This window comes from Bos javanicus, chromosome 7 (genome assembly GCF_032452875.1).
Source record: "Bos javanicus breed banteng chromosome 7, ARS-OSU_banteng_1.0, whole genome shotgun sequence".
Taxonomy (NCBI): domain Eukaryota; kingdom Metazoa; phylum Chordata; class Mammalia; order Artiodactyla; family Bovidae; genus Bos; species Bos javanicus.
In genome coordinates, this window is record NC_083874.1 from 23030293 (window position 1) to 23052581 (window position 22289).

The following is a 22289-nucleotide window of genomic DNA, read 5'->3' on the forward strand; positions in this document are numbered from 1 at the left end:
TGATAAATGTTCTATCTCTGATCATCTAATTTCCAAAAAAGATTTCTTGAAATTAAAATAGTCTATCCAAAAATGATACAAATGAACTTATTTACAAAATAGAAACAGATTCACTGACTTAGAGACAGAACTAGCTACCAAGGGGGGAAAGCTAGGGAGTAGGGACAGACTGGGAGTTTGCAACTGACATGTACCCAGTACTATATTTAAAACAGGTAATCAACAAAGACCTATTGTATAGCACAGGGAACTCTGCTCAACATTCTGTAATGACCTAAAAGGGAAGAGAATTTGAATAAGAATAGATATGTGTACATGTATAACTGAATCACTGTGCTGTGTACCCGAAACTAACAAACATTGTTAATCAACTATATTCCAACATGAAGTTGTTTTTTAAGTAAAAAAATTTAAAATATTTTAGTCCCCATTAAGTTGTCTTTTCATCTGGAATAAGAAATCTCCTTTCCTTCTATTTAGTAAAAATCGGACAGTGAAATATTTACCATGTACCCCTATTATCCTGGAAACTGGCCCTGGCCCTTCTGTGACTGCACCTCTCTCTACAAGGCAAGGAGTCCATGGGCCCAAGAGGACATGCTACCTAAAGTCTGTGTGCCACACTATCTCTGTCCAGATGCCCAGCCCCTGGAATTTCTTCTGTGCATGGATCTAAGTCTATGCCAGGGATTGTGCGGGCCCAGGCCACAGGCTTCTCCTAGAACTGTCACTGTTAGGACCAAGTCCTTCATGGATTTGGACTCTTCCAAATCTCACCTCTTGAGTATGTTGTTTCTCAACTCATTCACAAAATTGATCTCCAGAGCTTTATATTTATGTTGCAGCTGGTTGCAGGACCAAGTTACTGAACACAAGGGAATTGGAGTCAGTACTGATTTGAATTCTGGCTCTGCTTCTTATTAGCTTAAAGACTTTAAGTAAGTGACTTAATGTCTATAAGTAATATAGGGTTAGGATTATAGAATAATTATTTAATATATAAAGCATTTGGCATCTAAAGTCACCTGGTAAATTATGGTCTTCATTATAAAAGAAGAAAAAAATCAAGTATTAGGTAAATGATGCATTCTCTTCATCTTCTGAGTATGTATCCAGGCAGAATGTGAACTTATGTGTAGGTGTGTATGTGCCTGTGTTTACACATGCGGTCACAGAGACGTAGATTTAAACTAAAACCTGAATGTTAAAGATTGATTAAGTTTGGCTTGAAAGGTCAAAAGTAGTAAAAACATATTCAATCTACTTTGCATGAAATCACAGCATGATAAAGAGCATCGAACTCAAAATCAGAAAGTCTTATATTCACACTGGACTCTTAGGAGAGTAACCACTCTGAACTTCAATTTGCTTATATATAAAGTGACAATAACAGTCTTTCTCTGCCCATATAAAAGTATGAATTTATATATATTTGTTTACTTATTTTATATTTATATGAATTTATAGATACAAATTGTAAAATTTTATCTGCCTTTAATATTAGCAGCAAGTATCTACAGTAGTCACATAGTGATATAAAGTAGTATCTACAGTTACAGATGTCTGCAGTGATTAATGGACAGTACTACCTATAGCAGTTTCTGTGGTTGGTTTACATTCACTATTCTAGTGAGACTATTTTCACTCAGAAGCTAACTATATTCATTAGCTTCCCTGATGTCTTGTTGAATTAGCATTAAAAATTAAATGGAGGGATTCCCCTGGCGGTCCAATGGCTAAGAGTCCATGTCTCCAATGCAGGGGGTGTAGGATCAATCCCTGGCCAGGTAACTGGATGCCACATACCACAGCGAAGAGTTCACATGATGCAAGTAAAGATCCCAGGTGGTGCAATTAAGATTCAGTACAGCCAAATAAACAAAATAAATAAATAAATATTTTTTTTAAAAAAGGAAAATAAATGTATTCAATGAGACAAGGAGGGATCAAGTCAGTCTGAAAACCTTTAACTGTGGGCACATGGAAATGAATTCAACTCAATCCAATCATCCAGATAGGAAAATAAATGTAACAGGCCTCATTATGTGTGTGTGTGTGTGTGTGTGTGAGAGAGAGAGAGGCAGGCTGCATGCCATTGCAGATATAGTGACAAATTATGCATATAGATTCATTCTGTGTTGAAAAAATAAAAAATCTACGGACCTCAGAAACATAAACAGAGCAACAGGTAAAAACAAACTGTAGGGGTTCAGGATGGGGAATATGTGTACACCTGTGGCAGATGCATGTTGATGTGTGGCAAAACCAATACAATATTGTAAAGTAAAAAAAATAAATAAATAAAAAATAAAATAAAATGCAAATAATAATTAAAAAAAAACTGTAGAGGGATAAGTAAAAATTGTTACTTTCCAAACTTAATACTAACTCTCTTGGTTTCTTTAGTATATTCAATTTTCTCTGTGTCTTCTCTTGATGCTCTATAGAACTCTTTATATCTGAAGCTTATTTTTTCAATTCTGGAAAATTTATTTCCTTTATTTCTTCAAATGTTTTCTTCTCTGCAGTTTTACTTTTTATCCCTTCCTTCTGAACCTCCATTGTATCTTCTATTCCAATCCTTCATACCTCTTTATCTTTTTCTATTACATTTTTCAACCATTTATTGTTTCCTAATGACTTCTGATGCTTTCACACTGTGGTGCTAGAGAAAATTCTTGGGAGTCCCTTGGACAGCAAGGAGATCAAACCTGTCAATCCTAAAGGAAATCAACCCTGAATATTCATTAGAAGGACTGATGGTGAAGCTGAAGTCCAATACTTCGGCCACCTGATGCGAAGAGCTGACTTACTGGAAAAAACACTGATGCTATGAAAGACTGAGGGCAGGAGGAGAAGGAAGCCACAGAGAATGAAATGGTTGGATGGCATCACTGACTCAATGGACATGAGTTTGAGCAAGCTCCGGGAGACAGCGGAGGACAGGGAAGCCTGGTGTGCTCTAGTCCATGGGGTTGCAAAGAGTTGGAGATAGAGACTAGATAACAACAACAAATGACTTCTGGAGGGCTGCTGAATTTGATTTTCCAATTCAACTAAATTGTTCTTCAGCTATATCTACCAGATACAGTCATCCCATACATTAGGTTCCATACTTCAAATAATTATTCATACCTAAATTTTCTCTTTGGTTACTCCTTATAATTCTAGTTGTGTTTTACACTGCTGTTGTCATCCTTTTTCTCTTTAAAATTAGTATGGCTATTTAAATTTATTGGCTCATGTATTAGAAAATATTATGATGTAGTAGTAAAAAATCCCAACCCCAGTGGTTTAACTCAAGCAAAGTCCACTACAAGCCCCAACAGTGCTCCAAGGCAACAGCATGTGGTGTTTCAGCACCCCTGAGGGGCGGAGGCTCGACCGCCACGTAGTTGTACTGTCTAGAGCGTGCAATCCATTGGGCCAGAACAGCAGGGGAAAAGAGCTCTGGAGAATTTTGAACTGGCAATTAAAGGCTTCATACAGAAGTAATAAATCATAACTCTGACTTACAAAGAAGTGGCCCAGGACGGGTCACATGATCCTGCCTAACTGTAAAGGGGGAAATGGACGATTATTCTATTTACCTGGAGAGAAGAAGTTGATATGGATGAATATTACACACCACTGGAGTCCTGTTCCAGTGCATATGTTTCAGATTACACATACTATTCTATTCATTGCTTTCCTTTTGAGGCAGTTGAACTTGTTAGGTAAAGAGGAAGGTTCATCACTGTAATGTTTAACAATGTGTCCATTTGACTAGGCCACAGTACCCAGATATTTGGTCAAACATTATTGTAGAGGTTTCTCAGTTCAGTTCAGTTGCTCAGTCGTGTCTGACTCTTTCTGATCCCATGGACTGCAGCACACCAGGTTTCCCTGTCCATCACCAATTCCAGGAGCTTGCTGAAACTCATGTCCATTGAGTTGGTGATGCCATCCAACCATCTCATCCTTTGTCGTCGCCTTCTCCTCATGCCTTTGGTATTTCCCAGCATCAGGGTATTTTCCAATGAGTCAGTTTTTCCCATCAGGTGGCCAAAATATTGGAGTTTCAGCTTCAGCATCAGTCTTCCAATGAATATTCAGGATTGATTTCCTTTAGGACTGACTGCTTTGATCTCCTTGCAGTCCAAGGGACTCTCAAGAGTCTTCTCCAACACCAGAGTTCAAAAGCATCAATTCTTCAGCACTCAGCTTTCTTTATAGTCCAACTCTCACACCCATACATGGACCACTGGAAAAACCATAGCCTTGACTAGATGGAGCTTTGTTGGCAAAGCAATATCTCTGTTTTTTAATATGCTGTCTAAGTTGGTCATAGCTTTTCCTCAAAGAAGCAAGTGTCTTTTAATTTCATGGCTGCAGTCACCATCTGCAGTGATTTTGGAGCCCAAGAAAATAAAGTCTGTCAACTTTATTTTCCATTGTTTCCCCATCTATTTCCCATGAAGTGATGGGACCAGATGCCATGATCTTCGTTTTCTGAATGTTGAGTTTTAAGCCAACGTTTTTACTCTCCTCTTTCACTTTCATCAAGAGGCTCTTTAGTTCCTCTTCACTTTCTGCCATCAGGGTGGTGTCATCTACATATCTGAGGTTATTGATATTTCTCCCAGTAATCTTAATTCCAGATTGCGCTTCTTCCAGCCCAGCGTTTTTCATGATGTACTCTGCATAGAAGTTAAATAAGCAGGGTGACAATATACAGCCTTGATGTACTCCTTTCCAGATTTGGAACCAGTCTGTTGTTCCACCTCCAGTTCTAACTATTGCTTCTTGACCTGCATACAGATTTCTCAGGAGGCAAGTCAGGTGGTCTGGTATTCCTATCTCTTCAAGAATTTTCCACAGTTTGTTGTGATCCACGCTGTCAAAGGCTTTGGAATAGTCGATAAAGCAGAAGTAGATGTTTTTTTTGGAACTTTCTTGCTTTTTTGATGATCCAGCGGATGTTGGCAATTTGGTCTCTGGTTCCTGTGCCTTTTCTAAAGCCAGTTTGAACATCTGGAAGTTCAGGTTTCACATATTGTTGAAGCCTGGCTTGGAGAATTTTGAGCATTACTTTACAAGCGTGTGAGATGAGTGCAACTGTGTTGTAGTTTAAGCATTCTTTGGCATTGCCTTTCTTAGGCACTGGAATGAAACTGACCTTTTCCAGTCCTGTGGCCACTGCTGAATTTTCCAAATTTGCTGGCATACTGAATGCAGCACTTTCACAGCATCATCTTTCAGGATTTGAAATAGCTCAACTGGAATTCCATCACCTCCACTAGCTTTGTTTGTAGTGATGCTTCCTAAGGATCACATGATTTTGCATTCCGATGTCTGGCTCTAGGTGAGTGATCACACCATCGTGTTATCTGGGTCAAGCAGATCTTTTTTGTATAGTTCTTCTGGGTATTTTTGCCACTTTTCTTGATATCTTCTGCTTAGGCCCATATCATTTCTATCCTTTATTGTGCCCGTCTCTGCATGAAACGTTCTCTTGGCATTTCTAATTTTCTTGAAGAGATCTCTAATCTTTCTAATTCTAATGTTTTCCTCTAAGGAATTTTTTAAGATGAGGTTAACATTTAAATCAGTAGATTTTGAATAAAATAGATCAAAATGTGGGTGGACCTCATCCAATCAGCTGAAGGTCTTTTTATAAAAAGACTGACCTCCCTATAGGAAGATGGACAGCCTCTGAACTCAAAGTGCAACATCAGCTCTTCCCTGGGTCTTCAGGCTACTTTGCAGATTATGCACTTGCTTTCACCATCAAGTGAGTCAATTCCTTAAAACAAATCCAACTCTCTCTCCTCTCTCTCACCCCTTCTCCATATATACTTATCTCCTATGGATTTTGCTTCTCTGTTCAACCCTGACTAATACAGTAATAAAGCTTGAGTTGTGCACTCTCACTACCAAATGGTTGTATATTTTTGTACATCTTCAAAAGTAAGATATTTTATATGGAATCAGATAAGACTTCTGTCTCTTTCCTCTATTTCCATTTCTATTCTAAAACATATGAGTCACAATAAATCCTGAATATAAAGTTATTACTAGCTACACCTGTGCAAAAATAGCTCTGGGGGACTTCCCTGGTGGTCCAGTGGTAATAATCTGCCTCGCAATGCGAGGCACACCATTCAATCCCTGGTCCAGGAAAATCCCACATGCTGTAGGACAACTGAGCCTGTGCACCACAACTCGTGAGACCACACACCCTAGAGCCTGTGCTCTGCAATGAGAAAACCACCGCAATGAGAAGCCCTCGCACTGCAAGTTGTTACAACTATAAAAAGCCCGCACTCAGTAATGGAGACCCAGGAAAGCCAAAAATAAATAAATACATATTAAAAAGAAAAAAGCTTCTGGGAATACTAGTTTAGTGCACTATGCCAACTCATCCTGTCTGTATCATGACGTGAAAAAGGTCATGCTGTACTATGAGAATGTGCTTCAGTGTCCAGTACTGAGAATATGAAGGAAGTGGTCTGAAGTACACAAATCTAGAAAATAATATGTGAAAAATAATTCCAATCATCAGATATGTAAAATTATATGAGAATTTGTTTTTCAATGACTGCCTAATCAAAATGGAAGCTCTCTGTTCTTAGAAATATAGTTGAAAATTCAAAACACATAATCTCAAGTGCAGCATACAATTTATCTTTCTTGACACAATCATGCAAAATAGGATTAATCAGATGTGCTGTGACTATAACGCACAAAACTATTGCAGTATCAAAAACATGTCAAGTTTGTGAAGCTGTATGATTTATGTCCAGGTATCAATAAGAAAATCAAAATTTGAACAATCATATAGAAAAGGATAAAATATATTTGTTTTAAAGTTAATTATCTTTGATAATACAATTGTTGACAAAGAGGTGAATGAAGAGAATAAATAAGCAAAAAATAATGGAAAACCGTTTTATAGGAATATGTCTCCTAGTTGCTGCTGTTGTTGTTCTTTAGTCGCCAAGTCATGTCCGACTATGTGACCTCATGGACTGTAGCCTGCCAGGCTCCTCTGTCCATGGGATTTCCCAGGCAAGAATACTGAAGTGGGCTGCCATTTCCTTCTCCAGGGGATCTTCTCCACCCAGGGACTGAACCCATGGTTAAATAATATAAATAGTTTTTTGAGATTTAGTGATATTTGTGTTATCTGTCAGTTTTTAAATATGTGTACTTTATTGCTATCTCTTGTGTCAGCCTAAACAAATAATCATTTTCATACCTGATTTTGTGTATTTGTAATTTTGTTTTTTTTTTTGTAAGATATAAAATGGTATCATTTACAGGCCTCATAATCCTGGATCCACCCCTTCCTGGAAGTCTCCATCATAGATTCCCCTGTAGTCCTCATGGATCGAGACCAGCGTCAGTAGGGACTTCCTCAATGTGGCCCGCAGAGCTAGGGGCTGGCTGGCCCCCCCAGGCCCCAGAGGCTCAGAGCAGAGCTCACCACGTGGTGTGCGCTGGCCACAACAGGGGCAGTGCGCTGAGCCTGCTGCTGCTTCTCTTATCTTGGAATGTAGCCTGTCAGCCTCTGCGGTGCAGCGGGGTGCTTCAGTGTCATGCTCCCATGTTTCAAGATTTTCTCAGGGGTGTCTTGTTCATAAATAGCTGTCAGCAGTTCTCCGGAGGGACAGCCAAGTCAGAAGCCACCTATGTCAGCATCGTGCTGACGTCACTCTCCAGAGGTCTCCTCCTTGCATCTGCTGAACCCATGTCTTCCTGAGAGTATCAGCTATTCTGTCTGGTTCATGAAAAATGGCACAAGATTACACACTGAATCCATCAGTCCAGGTGAGTTCAGGAGGCAGAGATGAGTCCCCCCAGTTGAGTATCTCAGGCTACACAGAATCCCTGGTGACCTTTTGGCTGGCCCTCCAGCTGGCAGCTACTCCATTCAGGGTTTCTTTAAAGTGAATGACAGAGGTGAATCAACAGAGGCAGGTTCCCTCTGCTCTTGAGGCTGAAAACTGAAGAGTTAAGAGGGAAATAAATGCAGGAGAAGAGCTGGTCAGTCCACACATGTGAGTAACTCACGGCTGGAGCAGGCCTTCTTCGAACTGCTGAACTACCCCCTGAACTGGCAACAGCACTGATCCTCTGAGCTGCTGGGGAAAGGCAGGTGTTTGTAGCAAAACACAACATGAGGCCTTCAAAGCAAGTAAAAGGCAAGTGAAGCTCAACAAAGCTTTCATTTTTCAAGTTTTACCAGGTATCACATTACCTGGAAGGCTTGTTTAAACATAAATAGTTGGGTATTACTAGCTTTCTGATTCAGTAAGTCTGGAATTAGTCAATAATTTGCATTTTTAATAAGTTTGAGGAGATACTGATGCCACTGGTCTTTGTGGCATGTTGGAGAACCACTGTTCTATCCCATTCTCCCACTTTCTGCCTCTGCTCCAGGCTGCCACCACCCAATTATCCTGTGCAGACAATTCTCAGAAGGTCTTCCATCTATGAGGCCGGCGGGAGTGTTTCTCCTCTGTTAGTTCCCTAAATTCATAGTTCCCTTGTGCTTCTATGATTTCTCCACATTCACTTAGGAGGACAGAACTTGAAACCTGTTATTTCATCATCTTGGCAAAACCAGAAACCACTCTTCCTTCAGCTTCCTCCTGTCTCTTTAGTTTAATATTTACCTAAAACCTGGGTGTGAGTCATCCTGGTTTTGCCAATTAAAAATAAAATAATATAGAGAATGTCTCATTAAACTGTCTATTCCTGTTCAATTAAGTAACATAAAGTACATCAAAACTGCAAAGTTGTCATCTGAAATCATGTCCAACAATAGATTGCCTCTATTACAGCAAGTTCTCTCTGGAAAACCCATTAAAATAAAAGGTCAGTTTGATGGAGAAGGAAGTGGTAAAAGATTGTGAAAAGAAAGCAGAGCAGTGCAAAAATTTTCTAAACTAGAGACTGTGAGCCCAAAGCTATAGTTACATGAATTTTAGACCAAGTATTTTCAAACTGTTTAATGTTTCCCTTATGTTGGAAATAAATGTCTTCAGAAACTTGATTATGCAACAGTATTCTAATTATATACATAGGTTTTTTAAAAAATCTATTGCCATTTAAGTAACATGTATAACAACTCATAATAAAGTAATAGTTTATAGCCAATGACTCATTGTAAAGGGGTGAACTGAATTTTTTTTAAGTGAAGGAAAACAAAGAGGAATAATAGAAGAAAATTTTATAGAAAAGTTTATAAGAAAAGTTTACATATTAAGTAAACTCTATGGTGAGACTGGCAACTTGTCAAAGGCAAACCTTTTTATCTGAATCACACACACACACAACCCACAAACAAAAACACACACACAAATATTGCCTTTCTTGTCTGTAAGTGACTCTATTTCTACTCTTTGAGGTGGAGTTCCTTTGATTACTCTAAGCATGTCTGCTATAGGATAAAAACTAAACTGTAGATGCGTACCTAAAATTAAAAAAAAAAAGATAAAAAAGAAGTGACTGAACTATTAGAAAAAGTTATACATACATTGATATAGTAAACATGTAGTTTCTCACAGAATTATTCTCCTGGGACCCTCTCTCTTTCTACTCCCCTAATCCAACATATAGAGAAACAGGGCACACTTTGAAAAACCCTGCTCTAGTGGATTTAAAAGAACTGAAATCAACAGCAGCGCAGATTTAAAAGCAGGCTTTTTCTCTTTAAATTGGGAAGAGTTGAGGATAATATCGCAGCTCCTCAGACGCAGCTCTCAAGGGAACCACAAACACAGAGCTCAGTGCCTCAGCCTGGCTGCCACAGCCCGTGCTTCTCTTCAGGGGAAGCGGAGGCCCCCTGGCCGCGGTCCTGTGCTCCTTGAAGAATGGCTATGAAAGATGAGTACCAAATTACAGTAATTTAGACCTTTTAGCAATGTTCTGGGAGCAGACAATAACTGACATTCATCTGTGGAGTGGAGCAAGGTTAATGATTCAATCCCATTTTTATTATGAAGGAATCTTACCCTGCTGAAATCTGCCAAAAGGAAAAAAAGAAAAAAGAATCAATATGTATTGTTTCTGCAGTGTTGGTAGCGGTCAGAGTTCTAAGGAGAACACTGTTGAAGCTAGTCCTTCGCTCACCATGTAAATTATTCTACCCAAGTGGTTCAAGAAAAATGAGTATATGGGATGCTACCTTGCAGATTCCTTGATGCAGATTTAAGTAAAGTGAAAGTCTACTCCCTGGAGTCATGACTGTGGTGAATGGTTCCCTGGTACATGTCAGAACTGTTTGTCAAGACATTCCATTGATCGGGAAATGCCTTTGCCCAATCTAACGATAGAGCCTCAGATCCACAGAGAGCAGCTTTCCTGGCAGTACTGGTTTCTACTGGCTATACGGCTGGCATCTTTAGCTGTAATAGAAAAAATGACTACTTTGGAGATCCAACAAAGTTTGGGAAGTATGAGGGTGCCAGAGAAAATCACTGGAAGATGTCACTTGATTCACAGCTTTCTGTGAACACAGAAAGTTCAACTTACAGAGCTCTGTATTCTTGGAGGGAAGTCTTTGTGGACTCAATTCAAAGAATTTTCTTTGAACATGAATGTTCCAGCTCTCCATGGGGTCACGCAGCGAGAATGAATTGGTTATACCTTCACCTGTGTAGTTGCTGAAAACAACAATAAAGAACCTCTTCAACATAAAAAAACAAAACAAAGCAAAACCCAAACAGTACAATGCCTGCACTTAAGATGCTACCATTCTCTAAAGCACAATGTTCTGAATGCTCAAGAACAGTTTTGCAACAAGTAACCTGTTCACTGAGAGAGCAACTCTAGGTACATTTTTTTTTTTTCCAAGGCAGGAAATCTGTGAGTGGAGGGGGACAGTAAAGGCCCAGGGTGTCCTCCCCTGCCTCTTTCTCCAGTAAAACAGAAAAGAGGCCCTCTGATGGAACTATAAACCCAGAGAAAAACAATAACTGTGTGGTTCCCTCAGGGTAATGAATCCATGTGTCAGCTGAAGATTTCTGAATGCCAGTACCTTTATTGAAAAGTATTCTCAGTGGTGGACTTTCTAGTGCTGTAAGAAATCAATGGGGAATATAATGTGTGGGAAGGAGCAGGGACTAGGACTTAAAAAAGTCAAGGCTTTGTCATCAGAGGGATTTGGGGTTTTAATCTCACAGACAAAAGACATCCTTGAGCTAATTCTTTCTAGTCTCTGAGAATTATTTTCCTTGTCTATGAAATGAGGACTGACAAAATTTTCTCTAAGATCCATTTAAGTTTAAATATAGTACCTGAGGACTCTATCCTGTGCAAAGGCTTAAAATCACTCATCACCCACGATGCCATTCTCTTTTCTACCCTTGGTTTAAGATTGAGGCAGCATTTTGGTGAAGAGATGAGTCAGGCAGTTACTGCTGTTTAGTTGCTAAGTCATGTCTGACTCTTTTTGTGTCCCTATGGACTATAGCCTACCAGGCTCCTCTGTCCATGGGATTTCCCAGGCAAGAATACTGGAGTGGGTTGCTATTTCCTTACCTGTGTCTGAATATTGGCACTTCCACCTATCAGCTTCATAATCCTGAGTAAGTTGGCTAACAGATGTATGCCTTAGTTTCCCCACCCGAAAAATGGAGAGGAAAACAATCTGTTTTATAGGAGTAGCTGTGAGAATTAAATGTGTTAAGTCAGTGATGACTTGCAAAGTACCATAAACATGTGAATGTTTATACAGAAGATTCCACAAAACTGTAGTTTTTTTTTTTAAATCACATTTTACTCTTCAGTTCAGTTCAGTCGCTCAGTTGTGTCCGACTCTTTGCGACCCCACGAGTTGCAGCACGCCAGGCCTCCCTGCCCATCACCAACTCCTGGAATGCATTCACTCTCAAATGCATTTTTTTTTTTGAGACCAAAGATGGTGGCCCAGCATTCTCACTTTTGCCTCTCAGCATGGATCCATATTCTTCAAGACCCTTTCAGAGGCCTGCAACCATTTCAGTTTACAGGCCTGTTAGCAGTAAGAGTCGATTCTGTTCCGTGAGCTCTCTTCTTGCTGCTATTACTTTAGATCTTTGTTTTTGTCTCCTTCACATTGAAACAGCATGGAGAAAACTATTGATTTCACTCTCTGAAATCTGAGAGATCTGTGTTTTTATCAGGCATTCTTCATTCTAAAAATGACTGCTGTTCAGCAAGATTTTCATTTTTTTCCAGGTTTCTAAGATTTTTTACATGCTGCCTGCTTTTTATTGAGAATAAAGGGGAGAAACATTTCTATAAAAATCAATTTTTTCTTCAAGAAAAGGAGAAGTAAAAAAATGTTGGAGATAGGGTAAGGGAAAGAGCTGTGATCAAGCTGTCTGTCTAGTGTGTCTGTGAGTGAGAAGGAAACAGATGGAAGGAGAATTACTAAGAGAGAAGGAAAGTGACTGAGAGACCAATTTTAAGCAGAATCAATTAAAGGGAAGTAGAAGATTGGAAAAAAAAAATAAGCACATGGCACCAAAAGGAGAAAGTCTGATGAAGAGTGAAGAATAATAAAAACGTATAGCAATTCATGTATGTGACAAATTCAAGCCACATTTGAACAGAAACACCAAAGGAAACAACAGAGAAGGATCTGACGGAACATTCCCATCACGCACATAAAGTGATGATTCTTTTCCCTAATCTTTCTTTAATTTTTTTGATTGAAATACTTTTACTTGCAAATTTCTAGAAGTTATTGCTCTCATGTGCCATTTTCATTCCTTTTATGATTTTTATTAAGACTAAATAATTCAGTGAAATATAAATATATGTTCTGTCCCTAAGTATTTCCCCTCCTCCATCCCAGGAAGGTGGTTAGATCACCATTCAAGTCATCTACAGAAACGATCTGTGGTGGTACACCAAGAAAATGTGCTTAGGCTTCTGTGTTTATCAGTACGACATTCCAGATACCAAGCCCACTGAAAATAAGAAAAAAACATGGAAAGTAAATATTAATCCATAGAAATTCTTCCCTGATCTGCCAAGAAACTAAGAACGGTCAGGGGCTTACAGCAACAATGAAGCTGGGAGATCCCAGCCAGGCTGAGGACGTAAGATCTCATTATCCTCCCAGCCGTTTGAGCTTACCGAAAGCCCCTCATTAAAATGGTTTGATCCCTTTTTCCCCTCAAAAGAAATAGTTAGGGGCCAAAAATGAAGTCAAAGAGGGAATTCATAGAGTGCTCAGATATGGTATAAAAAACATTCCAAACATAATGTGCATCCAGGTCACCTGGAGATTTTTTTTAATACCCAGAGCCCCAGGTTCCAATCACTAAACATCCTGTGATTTTAAGAAGTCCCCTGGTGTGCAGTTAAAGAAATGATAATGCAGACCATTATCCTAGGATCTGCAGAAATTTACCAAGCGAATGCTCACTTTCATGAGACTGGCTGTCTAAATCAACCTAACTGCTGAGCCAAGCTCATGCTGGTATAAAGTGATTCAGATATACGTGAAAAATATGACAGGTATGTAATCTGTATGTATTTACATGGAGAGAATACATATTTTACACATGCCTGGGTATGTGTACACTTCTGCTTCTGCACTTGTGTATCTTTTTTGGTGTTTTATATTCAGAACCAATTATTATTGACTCTATACAACCACACCAACATTGTACACTTTCTGCAGTATTCTATGTATACAGTAGGATATAGGGCAGCAATTTAGAGTTGGTCTATATGAAACCTTTTAAATTTATTTATTTTAGCTTAGTGATATATCTTGCGTAAAGGGCTATTCACCTCAAAAAAATCCTCAAAAAATTCCTTTATAAGTCATATGGAGTTAAGCAAACATCTCAACGCCTTGTGCCATGTATTTCATTAATTTATTCAGCAAGCATTTTTCAATATTCATTCTGTTTAAAATAAGAACTTAAGTAATTCACCTACAGTAGGTCATGTTAAGACCTAGTGAGAAGTTTAAGTAATTCACCTACAGTAGGTCATGTTAAGACCTAGTGAGAAGTGAGGTAAGGACTCACCTTTCTCTCCTCTACTCTTTCCCAAACTCTACATATTTATCCTAAAAGATTAACCCAATGTATAAAAGCAACTGTAGTTTTTCTTTGGGTCACCTGATGAAATCACCCCAAAAGTATCTTTTTATAAATTTAAAAATTCTACTGATTAAATTCAAACCCCACAGAGAATATTCCAAATTGAGAAATTTAAGTTAAGGAAGATAAGCTTAATTTCCTTAGAAAATAGAATGTCTTCTGTGAATTCCTTGTATTTACTTTTTTAAGATTTCCATTTACTCTATTCAGAGACTGAATGGCAAAATTTCTTCCATGTCAATAGAAGAAGGATTTGTATCTAAATTGTACGATACTGGAATAGATACAGACTACAACTTAAATATTGGTCTTAGGCAGACGTTCATTTCAGAAACTTCTAATATCTCACTTGTATATAATAATGAACAATGTATATAATAACATTCAGTTAGGGTTTAACATTCTTAGAATAAAATAACAGAAAACACTCACTGCCTGTCTCAGTGATAATATTTCGGAAGCTACTGTGGCATATTTATGACCAACAGAGAAGAAGTTGGAGGTCTCTATTTCTTTTACAAGTGATGGTGGTTTGGGGAAATAAAGAATGTGTTAATGCATTGGTAAAGACATGGGTTAGCAATAACATAAGCATTGCTTGTAGGATAGGATCAGAAGCTGGAGACAAGTATGACAGAGATGCAAGTGATATGCAGAATCAAGGCAAATCTATGTTCTTCACCACCTGCCTGTTTCTTTGTGAAAAATAACTTTTATCTGAAAAATTAAAAATAACCTAGAGAGTCCCTTTCAGGTTTCCAGCTGAGGTAGAAGGCCCCGCTTGCCTTTTACTGCTTTGTGAATCAGAGAACCTTTTCACAAGCATCGTTTCTTATCTAACAGTCAAACAACTTCAACTACTGTTGTACGTTAGATGCTAAGGAACCTTCTTACCTTCGCTATAATACTGTACGGTTCTGTTCCCACACTGCATTTTTACTTCAAAAACACTGAATTTTCATTTGTTCTGTTACTATAAGTGTCTCATGGGTGGAGATTCATTTCTGAAAGCAATAAAAAATTCATTTGGTTCATAAAAGAACTGTTTATGAATTGTACTACCAAAGCTGTTCTTGATATGCTATTAAAACAGAGTAGTTGAGAAATCCCATTAAATCTCTAAAGAAATTTTTTAAAGTTACCATTTTAAAGGACTGACTTTATCATTGTGTTATTCAATATGCCTAAGCAATAGGTCCATTCTTCTAAATCCTAAATAAATAATCCATTAAAAAAACATGGCCAGGGGAAGGCGCCAAGATGGCGGAGGAGTAGGACGGGGAAAACACTTTCTCCCCCACAAATTCATCAAAAGAGCATTTAAACGTCGAGTAAATTCCTCAAAACAACTTCTGAATGCCGGCAGAGGACACCAGGCACCCAGAAAAGCAACCCAACTCCTCGAAAGGAGGTAGGAAAAAATATTAAAGACAATAAAAGAGACAAAAGAGGGAGGGACGGAGTTCCGTCCCGGGAAGGGAGTCTTAAAAAGAGAGAAGTTTCCAAACACCAGGAAACCATCTCACTGCCGAATCCGTGCCGAGCTTTGGAAGCACAGAGGACAACATAACAGGGAGAAAAAATAAATAAACAATTAAAACTCGCAGATTGCGAGCCCTACGGTAACTCCTCCAGCGGAGAAGCAGCGCAGACGCCTGCATCCGCCATTAGCAAGCGGGGGCTGGGCAGGGAGGCGCGGCACGGGCTGCATCGCTGAGAGTAAGAATCTGGCCTGAATACCCTGAGCACTATCTGAGCGAAATAATTTGGGCTAGCAAACCAGACTGTGGGATATCTACCATGCGAAAAGCCAGCCCTAACCTAAGACACCGCCAGCCCGCGCACGGAACAAAGGACTAAACAGAGGTAGCCGGCTGCAAACCTTCCCCCTCCGGTGACAGGCAGCCAGAGCCGGAAGGGGGCAATCGCAGCCCCAGAGAGACATTATCTATAAAACTGGTTTCTTTGCTAACTAAAACTTATTGGGGGTCTGGACGGTCAACATCTGCCTGAGAAGGTGTGCCGGTTTTACACCCAGATAACCAAGTGACGGGGAGGCGATAAGTCGCAGCATTGGCGCTCGCCAAACACCTCATCACCTGAGCTGCTCGGACCTGGGAAGAGCACAAAACGCAGCCCCAACTGAGTCTGCGCCTCTGAGGACTACCTGAGTGCCTGAACCTGAACGGCTTGGACCTGGGAGGTGCATGCAACCCAGGGCCAGCCTCGGATTGTTCCCGGCGGAACAACCTAGAGCCTGAGCAGTGTGGGCAGGGAGGCTACACGCGCCGTGAGCGGGGGCAGACCCAGTGTGGCTGAGGCACTGCGAGCGCACGCCAGTGTCATTTGTTTGCAGCATCCCTCCCTCCCTCCCCATAGCGCGACTGAACAAAGAGAAGAAATACAGCTCCACCCACCAGAACACCGACACAAGCTTCCCTAACCAGGAAACCTTGACAAGCCACCTCTACATACCCACACACAGCAAGGAAACGCCACAATAAAGAGAACTCCACAAACTGCCAGAATACAGAAAGGACTCCCAAACTCAGCAATTTAAACAAGATGAAGAGACAGAGGAATACCCAGCAGATAAAGGAACAGGATAAATGCCCACCAAACCAAACAAAAGAGGAAGAGATAGGGAATCTACCTGATAAAGAATTCCAAATAATGATAGTGAAATTGATCCAAAATCTTGAAATTAAAATGGAATCACAGATAAATAGCCTGGAGACAAGGATTGAGAAGATGCAAGAAAGGTTTAACAAGGACCTAGAAGAAATAAAAAAGAGTCAATATATAATGAATAATGCAATAAATGAAATTAAAAACACTCTGGAGCCAACAAATAGTAGAATAACAGAGGCAGAAGATAGGATTAGTGAATTAGAAGATAGAATGGTAGAAATAAATGAATCAGAGAGGATAAAAGAAAAACGAATTAAAAGAAATGAGGACAATCTCAGAGACCTCCAGGACAATATTAAACGCTACAACATTCGAATCATAGGGGTTCCAGAAGAAGAAGACAAAAAGAAAGACCATGAGAAAATACTTGAGGAGATAATAGTGGAAAACTTCCCTAAAATGGGGAAGGAAATAATCACCCAAGTCCAAGAAACCCAGAGAGTCCCAAACAGGATAAACCCAAGGAGAAACACCCCAAGACACATATTAATCAGATTAACAAAGATCAAACACAAAGAACAAATATTAAAAGCAGCAAGGGAAAAACAACAAATAACACACAAGGGAATTCCCATAAGGATAACAGCTGATCTTTCAATAGAAACTCTTCAAGCCAGGAGGGAATGGCAAGACATACTTAAAATGATGAAAGAAAATAACCTACAGCCCAGATTATTGTACCCAGCAAGGATCTCATTCAAGTATGAAGGAGAAGTCAAAAGCTTTTCAGACAAGCAAAAGCTGAGAGAATTCTGCACCACCAAACCAGCTCTCCAACAAATACTAAAGGATATTCTCTAGACAGGAAACACAAAAATGGTGTATAAACTCGAACCCAAAACAATAAAGTAAATGGCAACGGTATCATACTTATCAGTAATTACCTTAAACGTAAATGGGTTGAATGCCCCAACCAAAAGACAAAGACTGGCTGAATGGATACAAAAACAAGACCCCTACATATGTTGTCTACAAGAGACCCACCTCAAAACAGGGGACACATACAGACTGAAAGTGAAGGGCTGGAAAAAGATTTTCCATGCAAATTGGGACCAAAAGAAAGCAGGAGTCACAATACTCGTATCAGATAAATTAGACTTTAAAACAAAGGCTGTGAAAAGAGACAAAGAAGGTCACTACATAATGATCAAAGGATCAATCCAAGAAGAAGATATAACAATTATAAATATATATCCACCCAACATGGGAGCACCGCAGTATGTAAGACAAATCCTAACAAGTATGAAAGGAGAAATTAACAATAACACAATAATAGTGGGAGACTTTAATACCCCACTCACACTTATGGATAGATCAACTAAACAGAAAATTAACAAGGAAAACAAAAACAAAAACAAAAACATGTATCTATAAAGCTCACTAAAGCAAAGCACAGTAAAATGAGGTATGGCAATAAAAGGTGTTAAATTTATCAAATAAAAAAAATAATAAAGTGCTGAAAAATTAAAGCTGTCAAAAAAAAAAAAAAAAGAATATGGCCATATCATTTTACTGACATTATAGTACAAAGAAAAAATGATTTAAATACTCAAATATGTTTAACTATAGTTCTCAAAATTAATGTAGCTTGAAAATTCAACACACACGTTTTTCAAAGTTATTGAAAGTCACTAAGATAAATAATTTTATTATAATTCAAAAAAAAAAGACTGTACTGTAAATCTAAGCAGTTTAGCATTCCATTAAAATCTCTTCACTCAACAACAACAAAAAAAAGAAATAATGCTTGATTTTATTAGCTGTGCACCTTGATTTCTAGACTATAGAAGGCCCTTATTCTTATGTAACTACAGAAGGCTGTATAGATGAGACTGAAGTCACACACATTTTCCTACAGATTAAAAAATAAAATTAAAAATGAAATTTTACATAAAAAAAAAAAAAAAAACATGGCCAAATGGTTTTAATCTAGAAAGAGTAGCTATTAAGTAATATCAAAACCAAGCAAATGCATCAAGACTTTAAATTTAAAAATTTTAAAACAGTGAACAAAATATCTCATTTCTTCTACAACATAAGCAGAAGAAAACTTCTCTAATGTTTCTCCACATGTCACAAATCACCGTATTATTACTACAGATGAAAAGTGTCAATAGAAGAATCATTCAAACACACAACAAATTTGACTCAGAAATTATTTGCTTAACAAATCACCTGCAACGCAGGAGACCCTAGTTTGATCCCTGGGTTGGGAAGATCCCCTGGAGGAGGGCATGGCAACCTACTCCAGTGTGCTTTCCTAGAGAATCTCCAAGGACAGAGGAGCCTGGCGGGCTACAGGCCATGGGTTGCAAAGAGTCAGACATGACTGGCGACTAAGCACAGCACAGCAACAAATCACAAATTATTTTGGTTCTAAATGAAAAGTTTGATATGGAACTTTATTTGGTGAATCAGTCAAATGAATTGATAGTAGAAACTCCAAATTTCTACCCAAAAGGGTTTTAAGGGTTACTAATATGTTTGGAAGGGGATCTTGAAGCTAAGCTTGCAAAGTACTCTGTACTCCATTAAGAATCTGTGACCTATCTACATCATGTAAGAAGAAGAAATGGAAAGTTGAGGGTGGGGTGTCAGGGGGTCTTAAAGACACAGATGCCCCTAGTAGTGGAGATCAGGAGAGTGGAGATGATGTAGAAGGAAACTGAAATCAAAGAAAGAAAATGAAGCAGTCATGTTCCTCATACACTGCATAAACTACGTGGAAATATCCTTTCAGCTTTAAGCATTCAGGAAAAACTGATCCAGCTAAAAGGGGTCTTTATAACTTGTATAAAGGCAAGTTAAATTTCACATTCAATTTCTTAACAATTACTGCCTCTCACCTAAAGAGAGGAGAACCGCAGGGGTCATTTGAAAGAACTATCCTGGATTAGAATTTTGCTTCTCCACTATTATCTGTATAATTTTGAACAAGTTACTTAACCTCTCAGATTCTTACTCTTTGAATTTAGAATTTTTACGAATCAGCCCCTAAAGTGGTGCATGGCATACAACAGGCACACCATAAATGTGGATGAATGGATGACTGACTGAATGCTTACCTGGGTTACATGAGACCTGAATAAGCATGTACATAAAATGTGTGACAGCCAGTAAGAATGCAACAAAGACTGATTTTTTTTTCCTTTTCCCACATCTCCTACTACTTACTACTATGACTTCTCTCTTATTCTTTAATGGATCAAAATAAAAGAGGTCAATTATTTAAGGCAAATCTCTAGTTATTTCAGTTCCCAGAGAACAGGAGGCCAAGGGAGGTGGGAAGAGAAGGGACAGTGACAGAAATCCAGGAGGTTCCTTCCCTTTCCTCCCTAAGCACCTCCTGACATGGAAGCAGGAAGCATGGCCATGGGCAGAGCTGCTGTCAAAAGCTTCCTTGGAGGCTGCTGCTGCTGCTGCTGCTAAGTCGCTTCAGTCATGTCTGACTCTGTGCAACCCCATAGTCGGCAGCCCACCAGGCTCCCCCATCCCTGGGATTCTCCAGGCAAGAACACTGGAGTGGGTTGCCATTTCCTTCTCCTAGCCTATTTCAAACTCTAGTACTTTCTCTTGGCAAACGGTGACCAGAGGTTTGGATCCAGGATTCACACAAGGCACTTGGAGGCATATACTGTGACCAGTGAGGAGTCTGTGACTTTGCTGGTAGGGTCAGGAAATAAGTTAGCAGTGGTCAGCTACTGGCTCTAGGCTTTCCTTCTCTAGCCACTCTCAAGGGTAACATCCCACATGATCCCAAGTCCTAAAAAATACATTCTCAGATGATGCAAGCCTCTCCATAACACTTAATATCACAGGAATATTTCTGGCCCCAAGTGATCATTTGGAGTAGGAAATGGCAACCTACTTCAGTTTGCTTGCCTGGCGAATTCTGTGGACAGAGGAGCTTGACAGGCTACAGTCCATGGGGTCACAAAGAGTTGGACATTTCTGAGCACACTCAGGTCACCATTAGAGACAGACAGTCTACTGGGAATGCCCAGCTGCACCTAGCAGGATTCTGCAGTCTCCTGATATATATCAGGCTTACTAAAGTAGTGTGAAAGGCTGTTTTGAAACACTTAATTATGTACCAGAGTATTACATTTGGGTACTTTCAGCAACCTTGTCTTTCTCTCTCTCTCTCTCTCTTTTTTTTTTTTTCACTGAAGTAGAATTGTAAAAAGCAAAAATAAAGACTATTTTAACATATTGGCAACTCTTGGCAATTGAGTAATTCTATTTAATTCTACCATTTAACATATTGGTGATTCTCCTTGGCAATAGAAGGGATTACATTCAGGAAAACAGAACCAAAATGCCTTTATCAAAGATACTGTCACCTAAAGATGCTGCTGCTGCTGCTAAGTCGCTTCAGTCGTGTCCGACTCTGTGCGACCCCATAGATGGCAGCCCACCAGGCTTCCCCATCCCTGGGATTCTCCAGGCAAGAACACTGGAGTGGGTTGCCATTGCCTTCTCCAATGCATGCAAGTGAAAAGTGAAAGTGAAGTCACTCAGTCGTGTCCGACTCCTAGCGACCCCATGGACTGCAGCCTACCGGGCTCCTCCATCCATGGGATTTTCCAGGCAAGAGTACTGCAGTGGGATGCCATCGCACAGAGCAAAAACTGACAAAAGGAATTCTTTCTTCTCATGGAAATTGATAACAGTTTAACTTGCCATTCCACCCTTATTAAATTCATCCCCCTAAAAGTTAGGTTTTAGTGCTAGTTCTTCACCTTGGGTCAGAACTAAACATTCTTCTGTCTGTGTAATATCATGAACAGCATCTGGTATTTAGACGCAAGCATACTCAAAGCATACATCAAAATAATACAATAGAAGAATACTTCTTTACTGGGATGGAGAGTGAACAAGGTCTGTGGAGGGAAAAACAACTTTCAATATTTGAGGAAAATCTTTAGCAATGAACAGTAGGAGACTGTAGAAACTGAAAATGAAAACCAGAAAAAAGTCTCTCTCTAAATCTAATTTCCCTTTCCTAATTCCTTTTGTTAAATTGTTTTCTTCTCCCTCTTCCATTGCATCTGTAAGTGGTTAACTGTGTCTAATGTTCTCAGAAAGACTTTGGAGCAGGGGGTAAGATGCTAAGATCGCTTAGGTATAGGCCTGCTGAAAATGGAGATGTAAAATAGGTACTCCTTAAGTTTGTGTTTCAGACCAGCATTTTAGCTGCCAAAAACCTTTCATATCAGACGAACTTCAGTTTTAATCATCCATCTTCCTCTTACAAGTTGTGTGGCCTTGGAAAAATTACTTACACTTTCTGACCCTCAACTAACCTTTTGGAAAAAAGATATGGGAAAAATTAGTGTTCCGTGAGTTTAAATTTAATACCAGAGAGAGAATGGAGACAGTTAATTAACATTTGTTGTTGTTGTTCCTGTTAGTCCCTCAGTTGTGTCCAGCTCTTTGCGACCCCATGGACTACAGCCCACCAGGCTGCTCTGTCCCCGGAATTCTCCAGGCAAGAATTCTGGA